Below are 6,000 nucleotides of genomic sequence, written 5' to 3'. Positions count from 1 at the left end.
GCTAGTTTACATTTCCAATAACAGTGCCCAAAGTTTTCCTTTTTTCCACATCCTCTCCAGCACCTCTTGTGTTTTGTTCTTTTGAGAACAGCCATTCTAACTGTACCGAGGTGATTTCTCATTGTGGTTTTGATTTGCATTTCCCTGCTGATTAGTAATGTCAGGTAGTTGCTCATACCTCTGTTGGCCATTTGCATGTCTTCTTTTGAGATGTTTCTATTTAGGTTTATTACCTGTTTTTAAAATCAGGTTACTTATTTTTTTGGCTACTGAGTTGAGTTCCTTATCTATTCCCCTTACCAGATGTGTAGCTTGAAGAATCATTTCTTTCATTCCTCAGATTGTCTATTTACTGTGTTGATCATTTCCTTTGCTGTGCAGAAGCTTTTTAGTTTGGCGTAACCCAACTTGTCTAATTCATTTTGTTGCCTCTGCTTTCAGGGTGTCATTCCAAACTTCAATGCATATTTGAAGGTTCTGTTATGTTCCCCCTATGTTTCCTTCTAGTAATTTCATGGCTTCTGGTCTTACCTTTATGTAAGTCTCTAATCCATTTTGAGTTGATTTTCGTAAGTGGTGAGACAGAGGAGCCTAGTTTGATTCTGTTACCGGAGATGATGAATTCTGTTTCCCCAGATATGAAGATTGAACTCCTGAGAAATGCCAATGCCAAGGCCAGCATAGAGAGCAAGTTTTATTTAAAGGACAGAACAGAGACAGGCTTCTCCTGGGAGGAATAGGGGATCAAGAGCTGGTATCTGTGATATTAGATATGAAAAATCCCCAAGATAATGTGGCCTGGGAAAAGGGAGTGATAAAGAAGACCACGCACTGACAGCCTTCATCCCCCGAGAGGAAGGTTTTCCAGATGTCCTGATTGCAGACAGGGAGGAGGTGTTTCATCAAGTGTTTATTAACAGTCCCCAGAGGGCATTAATGCCCTTCAAAAATAGATCCTCTCCAGATGCTGCCCGTAGACCCCAGACCCAAGAAGATCAAATTCCTAAGCCCTCAAACTGACATATTCACTGATTGATAGAACAGACCCCAAATTCCTGAGTGGCCAAGAAAACTGATATGCTCACTAGACCACTCCCTACAATAACTTATATAAACCCAGTCCTTTTCCTTGTTCAGTGGCTCATGTTCTGCCAGGAGAGTGGGTCCATCAGAATAGTGACTCCATTCCTGAAGTAAGGTTTTGGCTGATTGGTGAAGTTTGCATCTGTTCCGATCTTTTTGTGCTAACTTGTGGGAGGGGTAAATTTTGTCTTTTTGTAGTTTCCAGATTTCTTACTTCTTACACCCACTCCTTCTATCCTGCCCATGTGGCAAAAAGATGTGTAGGGGGTAATTTAGGGGTACCTCTCCCCATTTTACATTGTCTACCTAGAGAAGCAGGAAGGGAGCCACCCAGGAAATACTCATTAATAATTTTCTTCTGGGAGGAAGAAACAGGTGACTTTGACCACAAGTGAGTGGGATGAACCCCAGAGGCATTAACATTATTTCCTTTTGAATCAACTTCCATCTGCCTGACCCAACCCAGTCGTCTATCTATACTAACTGCCTGACCTTTGTTCTTGCATCCCTCCCGCCTCTAATTTTAGGGAATCCTTACTGTTGTAAGGAAAATGGACAATGACCATTCTGGCTGCTTCAAGCTGAAAGTGGGTGATGTGTGGCAAGCCGTTTGGATTTCCCTTTTAGAAATTGGTTTGGTTGAGGGGTCCCCCAAAAGTCTGGTTTGGAAGCAATAGGCCGTAAGGTCATTTGAGAGGTGGGTGATCTATGAGAGAAACAAGAAGATATGAGTGTTGGAATAAGATTAATGCAACAATAAATGCCACAGCATGCAAACATGCTAATGAGTGTGATAATGACAACAGAGATTAGCAATGTTTTCCACCAGGAGGTACCAGAGAACCTGGAATGGAGAACTTGTTCCCATTACAAGGATGGTGAGAATGTGGCCTCTATCTGGGAATGTAAATCTGTAAGGATCTTCATTACATTTCCAGAGTTACCAGGAATGTAGACACAGCATTCGGTTCTAAGAATGGCCAAGTGCCGCCTTGAGCCGCAGTGAGGGCATCTAAAGCAATTTGGTTTTGTAACACATCTTTCCTCATGAGTGTTACTTCTACGTGAAGGGGAGAAATACTTCCCTCAACCTCGTAGGGGGCAGTTTGAGTATAACGGGTTAGGGTCTTCACAGGCCACGTTACTCTTCTAATCCAATTGTGGAATAAACAGTGAAGCTAGATGATCATATCAATGAAAAATGGATCATCCCCACCTATGTCTGAGATTGGGGAGATTTCCTGGATGTCATCCCTCTCTCTTGCATCCCAATAGTACATTTCCCTATCTAGCCTGATGGAAGCCATGGTCATAAATTCATTCCAAATATCCAGTGGGTCCCATTGGGTGCTGGCCATCTAACTTCAGGTCTAGAGAACCAATTAGTCCCAAACCAATCATTGGCCTGTAAAATCACAATGTGTTGGCATAGTGACTCTGGGGTCCATCCTAATTCCTGAGTAGCATTAGGCCATTTGTCATAGGCATGGTTATGTTGTTCCTAACACATCAGCGCTTCTTGGTTTAGAAGCCCTATGGTGGGTGTAAGCCACATATATCCATCCCAAATCTGATAGTAACCATCCTTATTCATTTGACATGCTGACAGTGATGGTGGAAAGAGAGAAGTGGATGTGATTTAACAGTTGTAGAGGTTGGAAGATTAGTTTGTTCTAAAGAGAAAGCTTTCCCATGACCTGGTTGTGATAAAGTTTCATTTATAGACCATAATTTAATATTGGTATGAGTAGCAGTTTGTAAACAGTGTCTCTCTTCCTTTTGTTCTAACATTAAGAACTGTAATTTTATCCAACCACTTCCTTGCAAGGGGGCTACCCATCAATGGTAGCCCTGATATGCTGGAAAGGCATAATCATCCCATCCAACAATTATCTTTCTGTAACCTAGTGGCATACTGTTGAGCCCAATCTAGAAAAGAGTTAATTTCAGTGGACCTGTCTAAAATAATAAAGAGATAAAAAAGTTTGCATATCACCATTGTGTTTGCAGAAGAGATATTCCAGGTCTTCTATTAGAGTGCAGGAATATTGTTCCTCAGTTCCTTGGGAAGGAGAAGTTTCTCTGGAAGTTGACTCAGGATGGCAGGATTTTACCCAAGAGTGGTGGATCCAGTTCTCATGTCCAAGCACTTTCAATGCAGAGAGGGTAGATAAAATTACAGAAAAAGGTCCCTTCCAAATGGGGTCTAAATTTGGGGAATTTGAAGGTATGTTCTTGACCATAACTAGATCCCCAGTTTCATACAGAGGTGGAGAAGTGAGTGGCTCAGATATGGGATATCTACAGATTTCAGCCTAAAACTTGGGCAGCTTTGTGATATGAGCCATCAGATCTGCAGTTTTCTGAACTGCAAGAATATCATTTCTTAGGAATAGCTCCCATAAAAGAACTCAAATGGGCTGAGCCCTAGTGTTTTTGGAGTCTTCCTGATTCTGAACAAGGCCAAGGGGAGCACCTTAGGCCTTGGGTAGTGGGTTTCTTGAGTGAGTTTTCTCAAATGCCTCTTTAAGATGTCACTAGTATTTCTACCTTTCCTGAGGATTGAGGTCTTCATGCACAATGGAGATGATATATTATTCCTAGGACTTTGGATATTCCCTGAGTGACAGCTGCTCCTTGTCACTTAGGAGGTTGTGAGGCAGCCCAAATCAGGGAATTATTTCCTGTAATAGGACTTTGACTGCTTCTCTTACCTGTTCAGTTTGGGAGACATAGGCCTCCATCCATCCAGTGAAAGTACCTACCATAACCAATAAATATTGGAACCCACTGCTTTTAAGGATGTGGGTAAAATCAAGTTGCCAGTCCTCCCCAGGAAATTGTCCTGTCTTTTGTAATCCTGGAGGCTTTTTGGCAGAGTTTAGTGGGTTATTTCTCTGGCATGTCTCACAGGCTTTGACTATTTGATGGATTGTCTTTGGTATATTTTTTCCCCTCAAATATCTCTCAAGTTAATTTGAGAGTGCTTTCTTCTCCCAAATGGAAAGATTGATGTGGGGTGTGTAAAATCTTCCATTTGAGAGTTAGCAAATAAGTAAAGTTTATTATTTGCCATCTGAATCTACTCAGAAGGTAAGAGAATGCCTCCCCAGATAAAGCCTAGTGTGTCTCCTCCTGGGTGTATTGAGGTCTTATCTCTGGGGCTAAGGTTGTTGGTTGGTGGAAAGTTCCCTTAGCAGCCTCTTGGCCTGCTGACCTGCTCATCTATTGCCTTCTGATATCTCACCTCTTCCCTTTTGATGTCCTTGGCAGTGGGTTTCTGCTACCTCTCTAGGTAAATGGACGGCCTCTAACAGTTTTAAGATCTGTTCATGGTTTTTTATGGAAGTTCCCCCAGTTGTTTGAATTCCTCTCTCTTTTCAAATTGCTGCATGTGCATGCAGGATTAGGTAGGTGTAACCAGAGTCAGTGTAAATATTAACTCTCTGTTGTTTTCCTAGCTCAAGTGCTCTCATTAGGCCTATCAATTCTGCCAGCTGTGCACGGGGGCAAAGATTGTGCTTCCAAAGTATCACAGGAAGTCACCGTGGCATATCTAGCCATATGTCCAATGATCACCTTGACATTCAGGACAGGGCTCCAGAGGTGGCCATTTGGCCTGTGGGCATTCCCATTGGAAATGTCCCTCCTCTCCACAATAGAAACAAGTCCCTTTTGTGACTGGAAATGCATTCCACTTTTCTCCTTTCTTATCTGGAAAGCTTGCTCCTCCTATGGCCATGACCAGTGCCTCAGCCCTTTTCCTGTCTCTACACTCCCTTTCCTTCTTTCCTCCTGATCTCTGTTATAAAAGACAGAAGTTGCAAGCTAGAGGATATTATCTAAGGATCCACTGGGGCCATATACAAATTCCTCCAAATGTCTGGGGCTGACTGAATGATAAACTTATCTTTTAAAGATAAGCAGTCCTCTGTGGATTCAGGATGTTGTGTTGCCTCTCAGAATTTCTCCATGAAAACAGTAGGACTTTCCCAAGGGCCTTGTACAATCTCAGGTAACTTGGAATAATTAATAGTTTTTTTTGTTCTGTTTTCCTGAGGGCCTCAAGGATTAACGTCCAGAAATGTCTACTTTTCCAGGATTCCTGTTATTCAAATCCCAGTCAGGATCATTTCTGGGAATGTCCTGTGCTCCAGATGTGTAATGAGGTTGACTTCTAGTTTATGCTGCTGGGGCATGAGTTCGGCTACTTTTAGGATGATCTCCTCATTGGAGGTTAAGGTTGGTTAAGTAATAGCATAATAGCTTTCCAGATGAGGTCAAACACCTGGTATAAGTTCTGAAACACCTCAATATATTTAGTTGGATCCTCTGAAAACCTCCCTAAATCCATTTTTTAAATTTTTATTTTTTTAATTTATTTTTATTGTAAACAAATGGGATACATGTTGTTGCTGTTTGTACATGAAGTAAAGGCATACGATTTGTGTAATCATACATTTACATAGGGTAATGGTGTTTGATTCATTCTGTTATTTTTTACTTCCCCCCCACCCCTCCCACCCCTCTTTTCCCTCTATTCAGTCCCTCCTTCCTCCATTCTTGCCCGCCTCCCAACCCCCATTATGTGTCATCATCCGCTTATCAGCGAGATCATTCGTCCTTTGGCTTTTTGAGATTGGCTTATCTCACTTAGCATGATATTCTCCAATTTCATCCATTTGACTGCAAATGCCATACTTTTATTATTCTTTATGGCTGAGTAATATTCCATTGTATATATGTACACCACAGTTTCTTTATCCATTCATCAATTGAAGGACATCTAGGTTGGTTCCACAATCTGGCTATTGTGAATTGAGCAGTTATGAACATTGATGTGGCTGTATCTCTGTAGTATGCTGATTTTAAGTCCTTTGGGTATAGGCCAAGGAGTGGGATAGCTGGGTCAAATGG

The sequence above is a fragment of the Sciurus carolinensis genome, chromosome 18 (genome assembly GCF_902686445.1).
Source record: "Sciurus carolinensis chromosome 18, mSciCar1.2, whole genome shotgun sequence".
In the NCBI taxonomy this organism is placed as follows: Eukaryota; Metazoa; Chordata; class Mammalia; order Rodentia; family Sciuridae; genus Sciurus; species Sciurus carolinensis.
Note: the sequence above shows the minus strand (reverse complement) of the source record.